This window comes from Pinus tabuliformis, chromosome 6 (genome assembly GCF_031772625.1).
Source record: "Pinus tabuliformis cultivar Carrire ecotype Pingquan chromosome 6, CPIR1, whole genome shotgun sequence".
Lineage (NCBI taxonomy): Eukaryota > Viridiplantae > Streptophyta > Pinopsida > Pinales > Pinaceae > Pinus > Pinus tabuliformis.
In genome coordinates this window covers 1275921423-1275946008 of record NC_142292.1, presented here as the reverse complement: position 1 = coordinate 1275946008, position 24586 = coordinate 1275921423, and positions in this window count along the sequence as shown.

Here is a 24586-nt window from a genome sequence, read left to right as displayed (position 1 = left end):
ATGGAGGGGTCCCCCAGTTTCATTTGGGAAACCAAATTAAGAAAAACAAAACAAGCTATAAAACAATGGGCTAAAACTAGCTATCAAGAACTGGAGAAGGTTAAAAAAGAGATTAAGAATAATCTTGATAGTATTCAAAGAAAAATAGAGGAAAACGGCCTTTCTTAAGAGAACAAACAACAGGAAAGTAACCTCTACTTACAGCTGTATCGAGTTAATAGAGAAGAGGAATTAAAATGGAGGCTAAAATCGAGGCAACTATGGTTGCAAGGGGGAGACAAGAACTCCACTTTTTTCCACAAAAAAATTACAGCTAGAAAGATAAGGAATAATGTAAGCTCCATCCTAGATGTCGAAGGTAATCGACAAAGCACTCAGGAGGCCATCCGAAGAGTTGCTACAAATCACTATAGAGATCTCCTAACTGAAACAAAGGAAGAAGAGGATTATACAGATTTGTTGCAACACCTTCCTACAGGGATAACTAAGGAAATGAATGATAGTTTAAATAAGGAGATCGATGAGGAGAAAATCAGGAGATCGATCTAGACTTTTCAGCCTGATAAAGCCCCAGGCCCAGATGGTTTCCCCATCTGCTTTTATCGAGCATTCTGGGGAATTATAAAAAAGGACATGACAAAAATGTTCAATTGGATCCAATGAAAGGGAAAAATAGGGGGATACACCAATGCTACTCATCTAACACTCATCCCCAAAGAAAACCGGCCCTCTTCCTTTGCTCGTTTTCGGCCCATATCACTCTGTAACTCCTCCTATAAAATCCTGACAAAATTTATCGCAACTCGCCTAAAGCCTTCGCTTCCTTATCTCATTTCTGAAAATCAAAGGGGGTTCTTGCCCAATAGACAAATAACTGACTCCATTCTTCTTGTTCAAGAAGCCATTCACTCGAGTCAATCCAGAAATGAGAAAGGGTTTATTCTCAAGCTTGATTTGGCCAATGCATTTGACAGAATAAGGCACTCCTTCCTCTTGGCCTCTCTGAAGAAGATGGGATTTGATGAAGGCTTTCTCAATCTCATCAAAGCTTGCATTTCCAGGCCCTGGATCTCCCCTCTTGTTAATGGCAGACCAGGAGAGACTTCCCAATCCTCCTGTGGTCTAAGACAAGGTTGGCCTAATTACAGGAATAAAATTTGGGAACGGGGTCAAGAATATAAACCATTCATAATTTTCCGATGACACCCTGTTGATTAGTGGGGCATCCATTACAATAGCCAAGCGCTTCAAGTCTCTACTTGACAAATACAATATATTTTTTGGTGGATTGGTAAATCAACTGAAACGCTGCATATATGGTTGGAACACAACAGCACAGGTTTTACATAGTATTGCCAACATTTTTGGAGTCACATGCAAGTATGATTGGAAACATTTCTCTTATTTAGGCATTCCTGTAAGTGCACGTCCTTTGAGGGCAGAAGTCTGGGACAATGTAATTGACAAGATGAAAAGAAAAGTGCAACAGTGGGGCTCCGTTTGGCTCAACCCAGCTAGTCACCTCATTCTTCTTAAGTCAGGTATATTTTCCCTCCCCCTATATCAATTTTCTCTTCTACAAGCTCCGGCCTCCTTTCACTACAAAATGGAAGTCATCCTCTGCCAGTTCCTGTGGCAAGCGGGGAAGAACGATAAAAAGAAATTCAACTTGATTAATTGGAAGCAGGTTATCCAGTCCCAATACGGAGGAGGTCTTGGAATTAGATCTCCCAAATTTCTCAATTTAGCCTTCGGAGGAAAAATTGTTTGGAGACTCATTACTGGACTCTCTTCCTGGTGGAAAAAGGTACTGGAAATTAAATATCTAAATTTTCCAAGGCAGCAACTTCTTGATCGAGATATCCCCAATAGAGATTCCTCCAAAATATGGCAATTATGCAAGAGAGAAATTCCTCTAATCGCTCAAAATACTTCAAAAATCCCTAAGGGAGGTGAAAGCATCAACATTGGAGCTAACAGAATCATGGGTCAGCAACCAATAAACAAACAAGGTGGAGTCAATCATATCCTCTCCTTCTTTGATAGAATGGGCATACATTTCCTGGACCAGATCTCCCAGTGGGATCCTCACACCCTTCTTTGGTCTGGTTGGTCCTTCCCAGCCATACCCATTGGCCTCAATGTAAGCTTATCTACCCTCCAATCCCACTTGCATAGTATAGCTCCTGTTAAAAAGAATGAACTAAATGGGTTTCGTTGGGATCCATCTGGAACCATTTACACCATCCAAGCTGCCCACCAATAAATCTGCAACATTAGCCCAAGCTAGAATCATTGGAAGGCGGTTTTGAAATCCGAGGCACTTCCAAAAATCAAATTTTTTCTCTAGACCCTTCTCAAAGGGAAAATCTTCACAGCCAAAAATTTGCAAAAGATGGGAATCAATGGTCTTTCTCGCTACCCTAACTGCCTAGCTGCTGAAGAATCAATGCATCATCTCTTTATCGATTGTCCTTTTGCCATCGACTGCTGGAGAAACTTATCTCATAAAAACCAAATCCCATGGAGCAACCAAAACACCATGGGAGAAATTCTTCACAAATGGAAAAAAAACTATCCTTGGCAGCACAGGAAGAATAACATAGTGAAGAGAGTTTGGGACTGTTATCACCCCAAGAAACTCTCCTAGGTTGTATATCAGAGATGCTTGGGAACATTACAAACTCAACAAAAATTTTGGAAATTGGTGGATGAATAGAAGGAATGATGCATATTCAAGCCAGATAACCACTTTTACTATGATTAATCCCAGACATGGGTGAACACCCCCAGACTACAAGGCTTTAGACCACCAATTACTCACAGTTTAAGGAATAGGTGAACATGGAGAATACTGACCACACCAGCAGATGAACAAGACCATGTGATTGTCGGCTGAAACCAGTAGAAAGGTCTGTAAATCTATTTCCTAATGCACAGACAGGATGACAGCTCTCTGGCATTAAAATAATAGAAACCTGCATACACCTTCAATAATACATACTAGATTCTAATATAGAGGTGGGATGACAGCCCCTCTAATGCTAAACATCAAGAGCACATGAAAAATGCATAACAAGCACAGCCTGGAACAAAGAAGAAGTGGAAAGTGAGCAATTAACAGCAAAAGAAGCTTGCATTAGCTAAAAATGAAGACCAGACGCTGCAGGTATCACAATAGTTACAGTCTCCAGAAGTTGAACTTTGCATCAAAACAATATCCATCAACCCTCATTACATCTTCTTTCTGGGTATATATGGAGGTTGATTAAAAAATATTTGCTATCCTATGCGTGGAGGGGTCACAATGGACCACCTACCATCTTAACTTTCTGATATGGTCCTTTGCTATGATCTGCTGCTTCCATAAATGAATTTTGACCTTCTCTGGTACTTTATTGTCCTTCTCAAATAGGTGGAATTCCGTATGGAAAAAGTTCCATAAGTGGTAAATGTGTTTATCTACTCAAGGCTGTCCTTCTCGTCCTTCGGATGTACACTACGTTGAATGCAGTAGTTGAGGCTTAGTGGGCTTCAGTTCTATATTAAATTCAATCAATTTTGCAATCCATTTAGCCCTTCTTCCATCAGTGTCAGGTTGTGTCAAGACATCTTTTATTGTAGCAGAGGGTACATATGCATATATCTTGGAATGCAGAATGTAAACTCTGAAAGTTTTCAAGGATTTGATAAGAGCATATGCTTGTTTTTCAATAATATCATACCTCAGTTCAACATCCCTCAAGTTCTTGCTGAAAAATGCTACTGGATGTTCTGAACCTTCTTCATCTGCTTGCAATAAAACTGCTGCAATGGTGTCTCCAGAGGCAAAAAAAATATATGGAACTCCTTGCTATAATCTGGACTTATTAAGGTGGGAGCCTCCATAATAGCTTTTTTAATAGACTCAAATGATTTTCTTGTTGCATCAGTCCATCTAACCTCTGACCCTTTCCTCAACATGGAGGTAATATGCTTCACTAATTCTGCAAAATTTGGTATAAACCTCCTCACAAAATTAATCTTGCCCAGAAAGGACTAGATATCTTTCTTTGATCTCGGGACAGACAAAGTCTGCATTGCTCTTACTCTTTCTGGGTCAATTCGCACACCTGCAACAGAAACAACATGTCCTAACAACTTGCCTTCTTCTAAAGAAAATTGTGACCTTTTAGGATTAACTGAAATCCCAATCCTCCTGCATTTCAGGAACACTTTTTTCAAATGCTGCAAATAATCTTGATGGCTGCTAGAGTATACTGTTATGTCATCAAGGTAGATAAGGACAAATTTATCCTTCTCTCCCACAAATGCTATATCCATAGCTCTCTGAAATGTTGCTTCAACATTCATCAATCCAAAAGGCATCTTGGCATACATAAAAGTGCCCCAAGGAGTGGTGAATGCAGTCTTCTCTTGATCATCTGGATGCACAACAATCTGATTAAACCCTGAAAATCCATCCAAGAAAGACATTACTTTGGCCCCTGAGACCTTTTGCAGCAAATGCTCCATCTTGGGTAGAGGATAGTTATCTTTCTTAGAGCATTTGTTTAAGTTTTTGAAATCAACACACAGTCTGATTTCTCCACTTTTCTTCCTCACTACCACCAAGTTGGCTACCCATTTTGAATATATGAGAGGGACTATGATCTTGGCAGCCAACAACTTTTTAATTTCTTTTTCAATCATAGGGAGGAGCATAGGATTTATTGGTCTCAGCTTCTGTTTGAAAGGAATGGCATCTTTCTCTAAAGGGATTTTATGCTGAATAATCCTTTTATCATAAGTTTTCAGGTCACTATACTCCCAGGAAAACACATCAGCAAATTGCTTCATTAATTTGCAGTATTCAGAACTTTGGTCAGCAGATAGATGAGTGGAAAAATTTATGTATCTAGGCTGACCTGGACTCCCTATATCATGCTTACAAACTGCAAATTGGTCTTTCTTTTGGGCAGATTTGTAAGGCACATCATTATGGTCAAACAGTCTTTTTAGAGGAATTAAACCCTTAGGAATATGATTGCTGGGAAGTTGAACAATGCTATTTTTGCCAATTTTATTTCTAAGCTGGGATTTCGGGTTTTCTTGCAAGGCTTGATTATCTTGGTCAATTTTCATTTCAGAAAACTCATCAATGACTTGCAGAAACCTATTTAACTCCTCATCATCATCGAAAACTTTCCAATGCTGGACATTATCAAGCAAGGATGGTCGGTATTTCATTTGGACTTCATAAACTAGTCTGGGAGGCATGGGAGGGATAAATAGATTAGCAGACACAACAAGGGAATCAGCAAGTTGATTTTTGGCTCTAGGAATATATGAAATACAGAAATAATCAAAAGAATCTCTAATTCTCCATACCTCATCTCTGTATGCTTTCAGCCTTGGGTGCTTTGCCTGAAATGTTTTATTTACTTGTTGAATGATCAAATCAGCATCTCCAAACACTTTTATGTTTCTAATTCCTTTGTCTTTTGCTGCGTTAAGGCCCAATAGTAGAGCCTCATACTCTGCTATATTGCTTGTGACTTGAAAAGCCAGCTTGAAAGACAGCTGGGTGCTCTTCTATTGTGGAGATATTAGCACCACACCTGCTCCTACAGTTTCCCTGGAACATGCTCCATCGAAGAACATCTCCCAAACCTGACTTCCTTGCTCTTCTTCGGCCTAAACTGTTGGTTTTCTAATCTACATTGAGGCCTTATGAGATTCTTCTGTTTGGAGAATACATGCTCCAAAATCGGTGTCCACTGCATATATGGGATGATTAGTAGGATTCTTCTCATCACAGATGATGTATGCCATCTGTGCTTCTCTGTACAATCTCCTGATTTCTCCTCCAAAAACTGGGACAGTAGCATAAGATAGATCATTCTGTAATGTCCCACCTAGTCTCTTAATCCATCCCCTAGACAACAGCATGCCAAACTTAGGAGGGACATCTACTACCACAATATCCATCATCATACTCTTCATGGGCAGTTGAGTTAGGGTAATGGCTAGATCTTTGATTAATCCTAGACATTTCACCTTTCTTGAATCAAAAGAGAACAAATCATGATATGGTCTAGTGATGTCAAGGCCTAACTCTTCCATGACAGCTTTAGGCATCAAATTGTGGCTAGCCCCTGTATCTAGCAGGCAGTTGTGGAGGGTTTTGTCATGAATGGTCAAGGAGACATAAATGATGGAGAATTATTATCAGCAGGTTCAATCATATGGCTAAGCATAACAACAGGCTTATCATTTTGCAAATTGACAAAGTCAGTGGAGGTTTGTGTGATTTCCAGATCAAGGGACTCAAGGATAGGCTTTCTAAATACTTCACTCTTGACCAATTCTATCATAGGCACATATATTTTCAATTTCTGAACTTCTGACTCAAAGCTGAAAGAGGAAGGCAACTTATCAGAACCTCTTACCTCTTGAACCAGAGCTTTGAGAATGACTGGATCAGCTGCTGGTCTTCTCTGTCTGATATTTTGTGACTCTATTTGGACAACAGCTCTCTGGGTAGGGTTCTCCTTGACATTTTTTTCATTTGACCTCAGATTATATCTTTGCTGTTCACTAGTCTGTAGGACAACTTCTCTATCCCATTCTTGACTGTCTTGTTCTTGAAGCAATGATTCTTTATAAGCAACCAAAGTAAAAAATGTAGTGCTGCGTTTATCTTCCATGCAGTGAATTTCATCCTCATCTTCAAATTTTTCCTCCTCCATGACTACATTTTGGAAAGGAGCCTTAACTTTCTGATCTTCTTTTGATTCTTCACCCCTTTGAATAATTTGTAACTGTTCATTTGCTCTTCTGAATGGATTGGGATTTCTTGGAGAAAATGTGTTTTGCTGCCTTGTTTTTCCTGAATTCTGCTCAATCTTTAGCTTAGAAATTTCAGCAGCCAATGGCTCTATCATCTTAGTCATTTTGTCTAATTTGGGTTCTGAAGAAGAAGCAGAAGAAGTAGAAGCCTGACCTCTCTGCCTCCTTCTGTCAGCTTGAATTTTTAGCTATTCTGCAGCCATAATATTGGATTCCACCTCTAGTGTTGCATCCTGCATATCAACTAGAGTGGCACATCTTCTTTCTCTCAATAACAGGCAGAAATTAGAGTCAAAATCATTGGCATAAGTGAGTTTGGCAGAGGTGGGAGTAGGCTTTACCTCAGCTGGTATCTTACTATACATACGATTGAATATTTTATTAAAATCAGGCAATGATTCCCCATTTTCCCTTTTCAGGTTACCAAACTCAGTATGGTAATATAGAAAATCCTTTTTATCTCCCCAGTGCTTCAAAAATGCATCATCTAAGGCTTCAATATCTGTTGTAGATATCTGGGGTAATTCTCTGAACCACTTCCTGGCCTCTCCATCAAGGCTTTGGACAAAAACTCTCATCCACACATCATTTTCACTTATATCTAAGTTATCAGTATAACTGTGAAAGGCTTCAAGGTGTTCTTCAGCTGTTACTTCCTCTGTACCAGTGAACTTAGGCATATATTTCTGATATTCTCCCACAGGCATGGGATTCAAAGGAACAGGCAAGAATAGAGGTTCGTACCTGGCAGCTACAATTCTTTCAATCTTCGTAGGTGCTTGCTGGCCTACCATGATTGGGATATGTGGAAGGATACTAGCAGATTGAGCAGTTTGAAACAATGAAATAGATGACAGAGACAAAGGGATGTTTTGGACTATGTGGGAAGCTTTCTTTGGACTGAGATTCAAAGGGAAACTAGCTAAACAAGGGGGTGAATTAATCTCTGAAGGAATTTCCTTACTAACAGTGTTGGGCTCTAAATCTTCAAACTGTATATCTTTAGCAATAACTTTATCATTTAGATATGCATGAGATTTCTTAGGCTTACTTGATCCTGATGCCCCTTTCTGTGATGTTTTCTTCGGTTTGACAGTCCTCTCAGGGTCAGGCACTGGTTCAGCTCGTGATTTCTGAGGATTTCTTCGAGTATGTCTCACAAAATGAGCCAGAACTTCAATGTGGAGTCACCAAATGTTGGTCTTCCCCCAGTGGAGTTTCCAGATAGATGATTACAACCAAAAATGTGCCCAGACCATGTCTATCATCAAAATCTGGAACTGTTTCATTCTCTTAGGGAAGCTAAGCTTCAATCTCCTCTCCCTGAAAACGGCACCAATTAATGTTATCACCCAAGAAACTCTCCTAGGTTTTATATTAGAGATGCCTGGGAACATTACAAACTCAACAAAAATGTTGGAAATTGGTGGATGAACAGAAGGAATGATGCATATTCAAGCCAGATAACCACTTCTACTATGCTTAACCCCAGACATGGGTGAACACCCCCAGACTACAAGGCTTTAGACCACCAATTACTCACAGTTTAAGGAATAGGTGAACATGGAGAAACTGACCACACCAGCAGATGCACAAGACCATGTGATGGCCAGCTGCAACCAGTAGAAAAGTCTATAAATCTATTTCCTAATGCACAGACAGGATGACAGATCTCTAGCATTAAAATAACAGAAACTTGCATACACCTTCAATAATAAATACTAGATTCTAACACAGAGGTGGGATGACAGCTCCTCTAATGCTAAACATCAAAAGCACATGAAAAATGCATAACAGGCATAGCCTGGAACAAAGAAGAAGTGGAAAGTGAGCAATTAACAACAAAAGAAGCTTGCATTAGCTGAAAATGAAGACCAGATGCTGCAGGTATCACAGTAGTTACAGTCTCCAGAAGTTGAACTTTTCATCAAAAAAATATCCATTAACCCTCATTACATCTTCTTTCTAGGTATATATGGAGGTTGATTACAAAATATCTGCTATCCTATGCGTGGAGGGGTCACAATGGACCACCTACCATCTTAACTTTCTGATATGGTCCTCTGCTACGATCTGCTGCTTCCATGAATGAATTTTGACCTTCTCTGGTACTTTATTGTCCTTCTCAAACAGGTGGAATGCCGTATGGAAAAAGTTCCATAACTGGTAAATGTGTTTATCTACTCAAGGTTGTCCTTCTCGTCCTTTGGATGTACACTGCGTTGAATGAAGTAGTTGAAGCTTAACTGTGCAGAGCTGGTAGACGATCGCCTTCATCCCTTGGAAGCATGGTATAGGCCAAACACCCGAAAACTACATGGAAAATGAACGAAGGGATGGGAATGAATGTTAGCCATTGGATGGAACTGATGGATGGCTGAGATCTCTTGGTGGGCAGCGTTGGGAGGAAACAGAGCGCAATTGATTGTAAGCCATCAGATCTGGCAGATGGAAGATGGAGATCAGATTACAGGGGCTATCGGGAGGAAACGCGAATGGAGAAACGTGGTTCGTCGGATTGCGGTCGAGCAGATCTGATGGCTATCGGGCAGCAGAGGTGTGCGAACGTTAACGAGCGGGGGACGTACGTGTGGGTGGTGAGAGGTTTCCCCGCACCGCTTACGGGAGGCAGGTGGTATCCGTATGCGGGGGCGCGATGCAATAGAACTGCGATGCGTGTCGGATGTGACAAGGTATAAACCACTTTTCCCACAGTTTATCGCACGTGAAAGTTACGGGAGCGGGAGCTGCGAATGCCGTCTGATCATGGCGGGGTTTGATCGACGGCGCGTATGCAGTTGCACAGGCTTGAGTGGATGTGACGAGAAAGGGCAGGTTATGGTGCGCGGTCACGTTATCAGGGTTTTATAATGTTTAAATCCAGCACCCAGGAGCTAAGGAGACATTGCCTTTATACTAAATGTTGGTGTAAAACAGGGATAGAGAGAACTATGGGAATGTAGAAAAATGAAGGAGGAGGAAACAGAGGTAGCGGGGTTATAGAGTTATAAAGAAAATGAAGGAGGGAAGGAAAACCAACTGCTGTGACCCCTTTTTTTATATCATCAATAACCTAATCAGGCCTGCATTTGTCCTTAAAATGTTGAAAGTAATAGTAGAGCTAATAGGGACATTCTTCCCTACAATATGCTATGGAACATCTAGTTGGCACGAAATCGGAAGGTTTTTAAGGACAAGGACTCAACTGTTAGAAGTCTTTGTCACAAGGCAAGGGGTCCTGCGCTTGAAACTATCTCAGGTAAGAATTAGAGAAGCATTGACATCACTGCGCTTAGCGTAGAAGAACGAAGCTTCATTGGATACCTGTTAGAAAAAAACACCAGCAATCAGATGGGAAGCGCTGCTAGTAACAGATATAACAATGTTCCCACTAACTGGAAGATTAGGCTAAAGGAAGAAGAGTTCGCAGTCTGGATTAAAAACAACAACAGGCATTACCTTTTCTTCGATGGGGCCTCAAAGTTGAATCCCGGGATAGCAGGGGCGGGAGGAGTTATATTCAATACTAATGGGGATAGAATTTTGTCTTATGAGTGGGGTCTTGGCCACACTTCCAACAACAAAGCAGAAGCCTTGGCCCTTTACCAAGGTCTTATACAACTTAGAAGGCTTGGTATAGACTCAATCATGATATTTGGAGACTCAGCGATTGTTATCAATGCAATGGTTCAGAACAGGGATCTCTCCAATGTGCTTCTTCAGTAGATTATCAGACGGTGTCAAATTGTAGGACATTCTATGACAGAATTGTGCTATCATCATATTCTGTACTCTCTCAACAAAAATGTTGACAATCAAGCCAACAAAGCTTGTGCCAGGCCATTGGGCTGCCTTGTCTGCAACGACGTGGAATCCTTTCAATACTTACCATGATGATGATCCTTTATGTCATCAATCAGATCCTCAGCATATCTAAAACTCCTGATTTGATGGCTTGGTCAAAGAACGGTCCTATCCTCCTTGTGATTAAGATCTGCATAGGGATCTGGCATCCTCTTTAAATTATTATTTTCTCACCTCTCGCCAGTCGATCGGCTGTCCTTCTTCCTACCAGCCATACCTTCCCTAGTCCTTTGAATTGTTTCCTCGATTCTCTCTGTCCCTTCTTGGTTCTCCCCTCATGCCCAGCGATCACCCTTTCGATTTCTATATATGCCCCTTCTCTTATCCCATTTCGCATCCCTCCAGTTCCCTGCTTCGCATTTCTGATTTCTAGGCCCACTTATTTTATTTTGAGATCTCTGTGGCCCTTTCTTCCTTTGTCTCAGGCTTCTCATCACTTTCTGGAATCTCTAGAACAGATAGTTACCATGCCTTCCAACAATATCCCGAGTGTGTGCCTTCAAGAGCAGCGTTACAAGCCCGTATTCTGGTTTTTTCTACTTTATCGAGTCTCCCACCGCTCTTTGAAATCTCTGGATCTTATAGTGAACTTGACTTTGAGTAGCATCTCCTATCCAGTCTCTCAAGAGCAGTGCTTCAAGCCTGCCCTTTGTTCTAGCTCAGCACCCACCTATGGCGAGAAGCGAAGATTGCCTTCACTGTGCTAACCTCCTGTTGTGGCCACCAACAACCCCCCTCTTTGTTTAGTATTAGCAATAACACTAAGCAAATGGGGACCCTTAATAAAAAATTCAAAAAACATTTTATATAAATTTTTGTATTCTACTCCTTGAAATTATGTCGCATCGCGCGAAGAAGATAAACATTTCTTTACGAGTGTAATAAAAAACTGCGGAAAAAGCGACGCGAAATCCATCGCATCGCATGCATTAAGAAGCGCTCTTAAATGAAGATCTTAAGAAATCTCCGACGGTCGATGTGCGACGTCGCATATCGCAATATCGCATAAGCAACACACAATGATTTAATGACTCATGCGATCCGCGATGCTGCGATCTTGCGATATTTGCGATCTGCGATAACTGCGATCTTGCGATATCTGCGATAACCGCGATCTTGCGATATCTGTGATCTGCGATAATCCGATCTAAAAAAACTTGCGATGACACATCTAGGTAATGCGATGACGCGATGCTACTATCGCCCATCGCAAATTTCCTCGGCTCAACATTCAAGAAAAGCTGTCTATAAACCAAAATTAGGCACGCGCCTTAAAAGAAATTAATGAACATATGCCAAAGTGTCAGTGAAGGACAGTTGTGTGTTTTTTCGAAGAGTCAGTTCACGATGGGTGTCATGATTTTATACATTCATAGAGGTTAGAGCTTTCATATCAGTATTTATTATCATTAATCTTTTCCTTTGCGTGAACTGTAGGAATGAAAAGCAGGAAACAATATGAAGCAATGAGCAGGAAACATCTAAAGAAAAGGGGAAAGCGTCAATTCTCGGAGAACAGAGAAGAGATACCTTCACAAACGGATGCCGCATGCAACAGAACCATAGATTCCAGAGTATCACTCAACAGATGCTGAGGTCGATAGGTGATTCAACATTCAGGGTCAAAAAGCTCACAAAAGCAGCATGTTTACAAAAAATCGTGAAACTTCTACCCGGTGAAGGAAAAAGCGCTAAAGGCGGAAAACGCACCAGAAAAGCCCAGATCAATGAACAGAGGCAGTTTTTGATGCGCGATTAGCGCCTAATCGCGCATCGCTAAGAAAATTGTTCAGAAAGCAAAGTCCCTAACTTGCTTAGTCATTCGCAAGTCCGGAAACCGAAATAGCAAAAGCAGAAGCAGTTTGAGAGAAATTTGGGTTGTTGCCAAGTATATACGTAGTAAATTCGCCCAACCAGAAGATAATTCTCAAAAATATCTTCTAGTGTACTAAAAAGTGGTACCAGCGCTTGCCATTTCTATTTTCGTAGCTCAAACAAAAGCAGAAGACGACCAGTCGACTCTTCCCAGGCAAATGTTGCATGCTCGCAGCACTAAGGAGCAAATACAGAAATAACTAGGAATTAGATTCAATTTTTAGTAATAGTTTTGCTTTAGAAGAAGGGCGGTCATTTAAACCGTATCCTAAATTTATGTAATTAAGTTAATTAGTTAGCAGTATTTAAACCCTTCTCATGCATTTGGAGAAGGGTCTAGAAATTTGTCAAAAACTTGTCCTCAGAACATGCACTTTTGCACCCTCGGAGGGGGTTTTGATGAATGGATGGATCAAGGTTTATTAATGTTTGCATTTGATATCTGCTACTGATGTTGCACTTTTGTACTCTTAGTAGATGTTAAGGAGAGATAAATCATTGTTGCTTGAAGCTTATGAGCAGGATCAGTCATAAATGGTACTTTGATCTCTTGACCATTTCTGCTTATATTCTTAAAGTGATATACAGCTTTTAGTTGTTTATATGTTATTGCATGAATGTGTGAGTTACCATTTGGCACTTTTGTACGGTGGAGCCATTTATTTATGTCTGATATATGAATAACTTATTATGCGATATGCTGTTCACAACTGTTTTGCCTAACTTTTTATGCAAAGTAGTTCCATCTTAATTGATTTCTATTCTTGTGATAGCTGAATGATCTTTATTACCAGTTATTGTTTGAAATCTTTTTAGATCGCATAATAGAAGAAATACACCCCGGGTTAGCATAGATTAGATGTGCTGTTTTTCATTAGATTACAATAGCATAAAGTTAGTTTAAAAGTTTGAATTAGATTAGCTTTAAGTATCCTTAGATCAGCAACATCCAATTCTACACACACGCACCCTTAGATTGGGAAACTGGTCCCATTATCCCTAGTCGGACCTGCTATACCAAACGGATAAGGAGCTGCCAACCAAGGTCCGGACCGGGTGGGTATCCCCCTTGTTGTCGACCCGATTTTCGGGGATTCAACATATCTGGCGCTAGAAGGAGGGCCGAACTATGAATGGCACCTAAATCAAAATCTAAATACCATTCTGAGAGTAAATCGCCCTCATCAACTCCCCCGACTTCCCCAGTATGTTTAAATCCAGAGTCAGAAGTCGCTCGAGTATTAACCGCTGCTACACACCCTAATATTTCAGACCAATCTACCATTGAGCCCCCTGAAGTTCAAACTCTGATTCAAAAACTCCAGGGATTTTCCATTTCTACTCAGAGGTCTGATAAATCTCAAAGCAGCGTGACTTCGCAGTACAATCCTGCTCATCCCCTGACCAGATTAAAGAGTGAAAAATTTGGCATCCAACCAACTGAATTGCCTCTCCCCACCAGGAAAAGAGAGAGGAAAACACCACAAGAGTCTGACAGTGAGACTCTTTCATCTACATCGTCCATTTCAACTCCCTCACCGCGAAGTCAGCCACCCACATCTTCATTCCAAACCATCATCCATCCGCTTACTGGAACTCCCACAACCCCTCTTCAATCATCTACGATCATAGTGTCCTCATCTTCCCAGCCACAGGGATCATCTTCTGCACTTTCATTCACTAGAAACTCAACGATGGCCCAGTCTCCATGGAATAATCTTGGGGCAGTCTTAATGCCTCCACCCTTGAGTCAAATAACGACCCATCTTGAGAAATGGCTACCCAAATTCAATCCAGAAGCAGGCATGCTAGCTGAAGAACACAAACAATTTCATGCTTTCTGTCAATCTCAACGGAGTTACTAACGAAGATGTTGTTGTTCGGATTTTTCCCTATACAATGCAAGGAACAGCCGGGTCATGGTACTTTTCATTACCCTCCGGATCTATCACAAGTTGGGACATTTTCCAAAGTCAATTCCTTACCAAGTTTGGTGATGACAGATCAACGGCAACGTTAATCAATGACCTATCCAATCTTAAAGCCGAGGCTAGAGAACCCATCAAAGATTTCAATTTACGGTTCAATAAGATCCTCAACAAAATTCCCACTGCTTCCCAACCCAACGAAGAAGTACGATGTGAATGGTATATTATGGCCTTACCATCAAACTTAGCAATCTTCGTGGATAGGGCAAATAAAACAACCTTAGTTGAAAACTTGACAGAGGCGATAGCAGTAGAGAAACGCGTAATAGCCCTGGAAAAGAGATCTGCGATAGAGGAACACAAGTCTAAAAAAGTCACCTTCAAGGAAGACTCCAAGAAGAAACAAATGAAAGACCCTTTCGATTTGGAAGGATTGCAAAAAGTATTAAAGACCATGTCCAATGAGATGATTGACATAAAAAAACAAGTAGCAGAAACTTCTTCGAAAAAGCCCTACAGAGCTTTTAAAAGAGGTCTTTCAATGGATGTGAAACCACCCAAGCTATTTCAAATGTTGAATCCGAAGAAGAGGAAGAAGAAGAGAATACCACTGAACGGCAGATTGATGACGAAGAAGTTGTGGAATTACAAGGAATGTGGGATTTCATCCTCCCACAAGAAGAAGATCAAGAAGCATTTCCGGTTAGCACACGAAGCAAAAATCAACTTGATCCTCCCCAAACTACCCCTAAGCAGAAGAGCACAAGCTCTGCAATAAAATATAAAGTCGCAACAAAAAAAATGACCACTAAAGCGACTCAACCTAGCCCGATCCAATCAGATCAGAAAAATCCATCAAAAACACTAATAGTGTCGGATGAAATGGAATACAATATTATTGATGACATGAAAAAGATTAGGGCTAATATTACCCTTTACGAATTGAGCAAATTGAAACATCAACATAAGATAATGATGAAAGAATTACATGCCGTGCCTATTACATCTTTGCCTACAGCTGTAGCTTCCCACAACATGGGAAGACCTCCAACCAACACGATTAATAAGATTGATCCAAATGACATCGCCTTGATTGGAGGAAGATCAAGGTCTCACACTCCCCCTTTCCTTCTCACTTATGAAATTTTCAATAAAAATGTGCACAATTGTTTGGTAGATTCTTGTGCTTCAACGAATATTTTACCCAGATCAATATGTGCCAAGTTAAATGTTCAACCACAAAAATCCGCAGTGCGCATAGTTCAGCTTGATCGATCTCAAGTCGAAGTGATTGGTGAACTTAATCAAGTAACCATAAGATTGTCATCCAACCCAAAGGTATGTCAGGTTATTGACATTCTAGTGGTTAATATCCCAGAATTCTATGGCTTGATTCTTAGTAGGGATTGGTCCGAGAAACTCCATGGATACTTTTCAATCGACTGGTCACACATGTGGTTACCCTACAATGGTAAACCGAATCAAATAAAGGTTGAACGAGAGTTACACCAGAAGTACATAGTAACGGAATTGGAGGGAGAAAATGAAGCAGTAGCGCATAACAGCAGTATCATAGGCAATTACTCGGTAGATTCTTTTCTCGGCAATTTCAATGCTCATACATCACCTTACTTAGAAAATTTAGTTTTGTCCCAAGTCAAAAAAATTTCCCAAACTGATAATTCAAAGTGTGTTAATTTTGTAGATAAACCTGTAAATACATCTTTGTTTTGGAAATTATATTTTGATGGCTCTAAATCTAACGAAGGAGCAGGAGCAGGATGCGTTTTGATTAGTCCAGAAGGAAATAAGACCATGCTTACGTGCAGACTCGAATTCGATTGCACAAACAATACAGCAGAATATGAGGCCTTGGTGCAAGGCCTATACAAAGCAATCGGGTTGAATGTCAAGTATCTTCAAGTCTTCGGAGACTCTGAGATTGTTTTCAAACAGGTACGTAACACTATTCATTGCCTATCAAGTCATTTAAAACACTATCAATCTTTGGTGCAAGATCTGACTGAGCATTTCATAGCATTCAATATTTCTTCAATCCTGAGACTCCAAACGCAAGCGCAGACCTTTTGGCTAACGTAGCCTCTAGGCTTATTCCCTCCGAAGAGTTTAGTCCAGATAGATTCTCAATAGAATTAATCTTTAGACCATCCATCCCTGACAACATTACAAATTGGAGAGTATTCAACGACGATCCTGATATTGTAAATTTCCTCACTTCCGAAGGATCCTACTCCAATCAGATAATTGACGAAGACCATCACGATCGACAAATACAATAAAATGGCATTGATAATGCTATACCTAAATCGGTGGTTAAGTTAGAAGACCTATACGATTTGAAAAATCGGTTTAAAAGGTCTTCTAATTCAAAGCTCTGTAGTTCAACTCTGAACTACGAATTAGTAAACTTAGGAATCGATGATAAACTACAAAACATTAATATAGGCATCGGCTTAGCCCCTGAAGAAAAAATAGCGTATATTCGTCTTTTGAGACAATATAAAAATGTCTTTGCCTGGAATTACGATGAGCTGAAGACGTACGACACTTCTATCATTCAGCATACAATCCCTATGATTGACAATGAAAAACCTGTCCAACAGAAACTAAGAAAGATCCACCCCAATTTAGAAAATCAGATAAAAACTGAGCTGAATAAGTTATTAAAAGCCAAAATAATCTTCCCCGTCAGACATTCCAAATGGGTCTCCAATATGGTACCCGTTAGAAAGAAAAACGGAGATATTAGAATCTGTATCGATTTTCGGAATCTTAACAAAGCCTGTCAAAAAGACAATTTTCCTCTCCCACCTATGAAGCAGATATTACAGGCAGTAGCAGGCTCAGAACTGATGTCTTTCTTGGATGGATATTCAGGATATAATCAAGTGCTAGTACATCTCGATGATCAGTTGAAAACCACATTCAGAACTAAATGGGGCACACACGCATATCGGAAGATGCCATTTGGCTTGATCAATGCCGGCGCTACATTTCAGAGAGCCATGGACATTGCATTCAAGGGATTAGTCAATAAATCTATAGTAATTTATTTGGATGATATAACAGTGTACTCCAAGAAGCGAAGCGACCATCTCAGAGACTTAAAACAGATATTTCAACGATGTTTAAGTTATGGGATTTCACTTAACCCAAAGAAATCTTTTTTCGCACTAAGTGAAGGGAAACTTCTAGGATTCATTATGTCAAAATCTGGTATTCACATCGAGCCTGACAGAATCAAAGAAATTTCTGAAATATCCCTACCTCATAATAAAAAAGCCATGCAATCTTTCCTTGGTCAAATCAATTTTGTAAAGAGATTTGTCCCAGATTTTTCACGAATTGTGTCTCCTTTGCAAACCATGATTAAAAAGAATTCAAATTTTAAATGGGGTCAAGATGAACATGAAGCATTCAACCTGATCAAACAAGCTATCATTAATGCTCCATCTTTAGCAACCCCGAATTTTTCAGAATCTTTTATCTTATACACATTTGCCTCAGAGAAATCATATGCTGCGATTCTAACTCAAGCAAATCAAGAAAAAGCGGAAGCTCCAATTGCAATTTTTAGCTCGAATTTACAAGGTGCTGAACTCAACTATTCAGACGTGGAGAAACAGGCATATGTTGTTTTCAAAGCGGTCAAATATTTCAGACCTTTCTTACTTAAAACCCATACTAAGATCATAGTACCGTTTCCAGCGGTAATAAATCTTCTAGTACAGAAGGATGTGGGTGAGAAAAGAGCAAATTGGATCACTGCTTTACAGGAATACGACCTTGAGATCAAGCCAGCAAACATTGTAAGAGGTCAAGGCTTCTGCAAAATGTTGGCCGGAGCATCGCAGATTTATGAAAATTCATCTGAACAGGTACAACTGTATGAGGTAAGCCTAAACGATGCAGAATCATTATATGCTGACATCATTTATTATCTTAAGAACGGATATGCTCCATCACACCTAGATCACACTAAGAAAAGAGCTCTGAGATTGAAAGCTAAACAATATCAGCTCATAAATGATGTTCTTTTTAGAAAGAATTATGATTCTGTTCTTCTTAGATGTCTTGAGAAAACTGAAGCTGAAAAAGTTTTGCAGGAACTCCACGACGGACCAGCAGGCGGACACTATGCTGGAGATGCTACTGCACATAAGATCTTATGTGCAGGATATTACTGGCCTACGCTGTTCAAAGACTCACACAGTTACGTAAGGAAATGTCAAGTCTGCCAAACAAATGCTGGAAGACAAAAGAATCTGTCCCTGCCACTACAGCCGGTAAACATCGAGCAACCATTCAGTCAGTGGGGCTTGGACATAATAGGTGAGATCGTTCCTCACTCTTCTAAGCAGCATAGATACATCCTCATGGCAACAGATTGTTTTACTAAATGGGTAGAAGCAGTTCCTCTCAAGACAACTAATTTTGAAAATATTATTGAATTCTTAGATCAATTTATAATCACTAGGTTTGGATTGCCAACGGCTTTAATGTTTGATAATGCATCATACTTTTCTGGAAATGCAATGACTGAGTTTGCACTTAAAAGAGGGTTCAAACTGAAATATTCGGCCAACTACTATCCGCAAGGTAATGGGTTAGCTGAGTCAACAAATAAAAACCTAATCAGGATTATTAAAAGAACAGTTGACCAGAACCAAAAGAATTGGCACAAAGCTTTGGTAAATTCTTTATGGGCGGATAGAATAATGAAGAAAGCTTCAATCGACACTTCTCCCTTTAATTTAGTTTATGGGAAAGAAGTGGTTCTTCCAACTCACTTAGTCATCCCCTCTTTGTCTTTAGTACAATACATCAATGAAGTATCTACTTCCTCCATACAACTAAGACAAATGGAAATAATTAAATTAGAAGAACAACTAGAACAAGCTAAGAAAACCCATGCTCATCACCAAGCACTAATAAAATCCTCTTTTGATTCAAGCGTAATGACCAGAAAATTTTTTCAGATGGGAGATTTAGTTTTGAAATGGGATAAGGCTCATGAAGAAAAGGGAAAACATACGAAATTTCAAAAGATGTGGCTTGGTCCTTTTCATATTGTTGAAGTCATAGGTCCATCAACATTTGTGTTGCAGGATTTAGCAGGTAGAAGGGATTCTTTGCCTGTTAATGGACAAATCCTTAAAATATATTTTCCATAGAAGATTATTCTTCTATTTTGTAGAATAGTTTTTCTTTTCTTTTTCATAATAAAACCAGTTGTGAGTGGTTACTACAGGTATTCACGGAAAAGACACCAATTCTCTTTCAGATTTTGAGCTTTCGCTTGTATAAGTAGCAAATTTTTTTTTTTGAAAATCTGATTTTTATTATTGACAGATACAGTTAAAAACTTTAGCCTGGATATGATACTAGTTTCAACTTCAAAAATTTTATGAAAGCAACCTTTAGCGAAGGAATTGTTTTATATCAGCACAATGAAAGGTATCAATAGCAAAATAAGGCTTCTCTGTAAGACTGCTGTTTTCAAACTCTATTATTGTCGTCCAGAGCTTTCTCAAGGGAAAAACAATGACTTCCTCCTCGCTAAAGAAAATCGCAGCATTCAGAGGAACAATCCGAGAAACACTATATCTCAAAGAATAAGAGGTCTCATCACGAGCCGGCTTATCATGATCATAGATATTATAACTTGCTGACTTTGCCAATACTGTCCACCAAAACAGGGCAACAACTCAAGATTGTTGCAATCAAAAGACAAGGGGTCTCATCATGAGGCAACTTGTTCAGCAAAAGTGTAAATCAAGTGAATGACTGTGTCATAATTTTGGCTACCAAACCAAGACATTGTTCTTCTGAGAATAAAAAAGGGAAAAAGTGTCAAAATGGGTTTTTCTTTGAAAAGTTGTAGATAGCCTTAAGCAGGATAAAGGATCATTGCTGGGTAACAGGTAACCCTGTCGAGGCTATGGATGCCTGCTGGCAGCAGAGGCTCTACCTACGACAAACGAGCATATTTTAAAGCCGGCACACAGAGAAGACTTTATTTTATCTTTAAAAGACCAAGTAATGGCTGATGTAAATACAAGGACAAAGCCTGAGGAAGCAAGCAATTAGAATAGAAAAAGGTTGAAACAAAATATCATTAATAGGATAAGGCATAATGTATTCTATCTGTCCATAAAAAAATTTAGACATGAAAATTTTTCTGTTTTGGAAGTTAAGATTCAATAGAAAAGCAGAGATAACTGGTTCTTCCCAGTGAATCGCCATTGTTGTGGCCACCAACAACCCCCCTCTTTGTTTAGTATTAGCAATAACACTAAGCAAATGGGGACCCTTAATAAAAAAATTCAAAAAACATTTTATATAAATTTTTGTATTTTACTCCTTGAAATTATGTCGCATTGCGCGAAGAAGATAAACATTTCTTTACGAGCGTAATAAAAAACTGCGGAAAAAGCGATGCGAAATCCATCGCATCGCATGCATTAAGAAGCGCTCTTAAATGAAGATCTTAAGAAATCTCCGACGGCCGATGTGCGATGTCGCATATCGCAATATCGCATAAGAAGCACACAATGATTTAATGACTCATGCGATCCGCGATGCTGCGATCTTGCGATATCTGCGATCTGCGATAACTGCGATCTTGCGATATCTGTGATCTGTGATAATCCGATCTAAAAAAACTTGCGATGAAACATCTAGGTAATGCGATGACGCGATGCTGCTATCGCCCATCGCAAATTTCCTCGGCTCAACATTCAAGAAAAGCTGTCTATAAACCAAAATTAGGCGCGCGCCTTAAAAGAAATTAATGAACATATGCCAAAGTGTCAGTGAAGGACAGTTGTGTGTTTTTTCGAAGAGTCAGATCACGATTGGTGTCATGATTTTATACATTCATAGAGGTTAGAGCTTTCGTATCAGTATTTATTATCATTAATCTTTTCCTTTGCATGAACCGCAGGAATGAAAAGCAGGAAACAATATGAAGCAATGAGTAGGAAACATCTAAAGAAAAGGGGAAAGAGTCAATGCTCGGAGAACAGAGAAGAGATGCCTTCACAAACGGATGCCGCATGCAACAGAACCACAGATTCCAGAGTATCACTCAACAGATGCTGAGGTCGATAGGTGATTCAACATTCAGGGTCAGAAAGATCACAAAAGCAGCATGTTTACAAAAAATCCTGAAACTTCTACCCGGTGAAGGAAAAAGTGCTAAAGGCGGAAAACGCACCAGAAAAGCCCGGATCAATGAACAGAGGCAGTTTTCGATGCGCGATTAGCGCCTAATCGCGCATCGCTAAGAAAATTGTTCAGAAAGCAAAGTCCCTAACTTGCTTAGTCATTCGCAAGTCCGGAAACCGAAATAGAAAAAGCAGAAGCAATTTGAGAGAAATTTGGGTTATTGCCAAGTATATACGCAGTAAATTCGCCCAACCAGAAGATAATTCTCAAAAATATCTTCTAGTGTACTAAAAAGTGGTACCAACGCTTGCCATTTCTATTTTCGTAGCTCAAACAAAAGCAGAAGACAACCAGCCGACTCTTCCCAGGAAAATGTTGCATGCTCGCAACACTAAGGAGCAAATACATAAATAATTAGGAATTAGATTCAATTTTTAGTAATAGTTTTGCTTTAGAAGAAGGGTGGTCATTTAAACCGTATCCTAAATTTATGTAATTAGGTTAATTAGTTAGCAGTATTTAAACCCTTCTCATGCATTTGGAGAAGGGTCCAGAAATTTGTCAAAAACTTGTCCACAAAACATGCACTTTTGCACCCTCGGAGGGGGTTTTGATGAATGGATGGATCAAGGTTTATTAATGTTTGCATTTGATATCTGCTACTAATGTTGCACTTTTGTACTCTTAGTAGATGTTAGAGCAGGGAGAGATAAATCATTGTTGTTTGAAGCTTATGAGTAGGATCAGTCATAAATGGTACTTTTATCTCTTGACCATTTCTGCTTATATTCTTAAAGTGATATACAGCTTTTAGTTGTTTATATGTTATTGCATGAATGTGTGAGTTACCATTTGGCACTTTTGTACGGTGGAGCCATTTATTTATGTCTGATATATGAATAACTTATTATGCGATATGTTGTTCACAACTTTTTATGCAAAGTAGTTCATCTTAATTTTTCTATTCTTGTGATAGATGAATGATCTTTATTACCAGTTATTGTTTGAAATCTTTTTAGATCGCATAATAGAAGAAATACACCCCGGGTTAGCATAGATTAGATGTGCTGTTTTTCATTAGATTACAATAGCATAAAGTTAGTTTAAAAGTTTGAATTAGATTAGCTTTAAGTATCCTTAGATAAGCAACATCCAATTCTGCACACACACACCCTTAGATTGGGAAACTGGTCCCATTATCCCCAGTCGGACCCGCTATACCAAACGGATAAGGAGCTGCCAACCAAGGTCCAGACCGGGTGGGTATCCCCCTTGTTGTCGACTCGATTTTCGGGGCTTCAACACCTCCAAGCAGAGTTAGAGCAATTAAGAGCCTAGCAAAGGATTTTGGACAGCAAGATGGATAGTCAACAGGCGATCATGGAGGCAAAGATTGACAACCAAAGCAGGCTTATAAAAGAAAAATACGAAGCTGACATAAATCTGTTCCTGCATAGAATTTCTTCATTACATGATTAGTTCAAACATCTCTCCAACAGATGTGCTCATTCTGAAGAATCCATAGAAATACTGAAATACATGATGGAAAAGAAAAACACCTTGCCAATAAGCTCTTCAAGTATCAAGCAAGCTGGTGAAGAAGATAAGCCTGAAGAATCGACAGCAAGGCATATCAGCCATATTAACATAGATTGACGATGTTTTGCAAATGTTGTATTTTAGTGTTTCAGTTTGTTTGGATTTATTTCTGTCTAATCTTTACCTCAAAGCCTAGAAGGTAGGAGCAAGGAGGATTTTGTAACTGTAACTCCTACTCTCCTCGCATCTCATGGCATCTCACTATGTATTTCAGGGGAACAACCTTCTCCACTTTTTTTGAAATATAACATAGCAACTGATGATGTTAGAAAAAAAACATACATGTTGAAGAAGGATACTGAAATTAAATGGAACAATGATGCAAATGATTGGTGCAACCCTATGGCTTCCACACCAATATACCTTATCGGGACTTAAATTCCCCTTAGTGGCCCCTTTTTAAGCTTTAAACCTAGTGGAATCGTTTTACATAGTTAAAACCCCAAGACCATACTCTTTCTTGGTAATATACTAAAATACACAGAAATGCTTGAAAACCCACGCCTGGACTTCAAAATTTTTTTAACCGCGTGCATAACCCTATCGTCCACGCATCACCCCTTTTTCCATCGGCGTGCTTACCGTACGCAAATAGTCAACACACCAAGCATTCGTGACCGTTGATCGGAGCACGAGATCTGACGGTCCAGATCAAATCGCCTTATCAGTGATCGAGGGTCTCAATGGTCAGAAACTATCGGCACTTTCCTTATCGGTGGTCCGATGTGATATCATATCGTTATAGGCGATGGTAATAACCCGTTTATAATATATAACTCCTGCTCCTATGTGCCGATGTGATTTGCGTCGGCAATCGCAATCGCAAAGGTTTTGGGGACAAGCTTTGGTCATGCACCAATACAACTGTACGATGCGATAGATAAGCTGGACTCAATATGATTCAAAGCTTCAATGCATACTATTTCAAATCTGCCCACTTGACTCCGCTAGTGGTTTTTTCATGATTTCTCTATGTAAATGGAAATTTCGCTCGCGAGTTTGAAACCACACAAACAGGCTTTATCAACCCGTATCAACGATGATATTTCAAAAGCAAGTCCCGACTTCTATCAAACATACAATTAGGCATTTACACATAACAAAACTAAGGAATATTCATTCAGCCCATATACACAGAATCTGAAAGCATACAAGGGTTTCCGCAGACCGATGATCAATTAAAAACACAACAATCCTTCATTACTTCAACATAAAATGATTATAGAGTCTCGCTTTGGCCTATGATACCAATTCAAAGGACCTTTGTTTCACTTACAATCCACACACTATTCTACTCT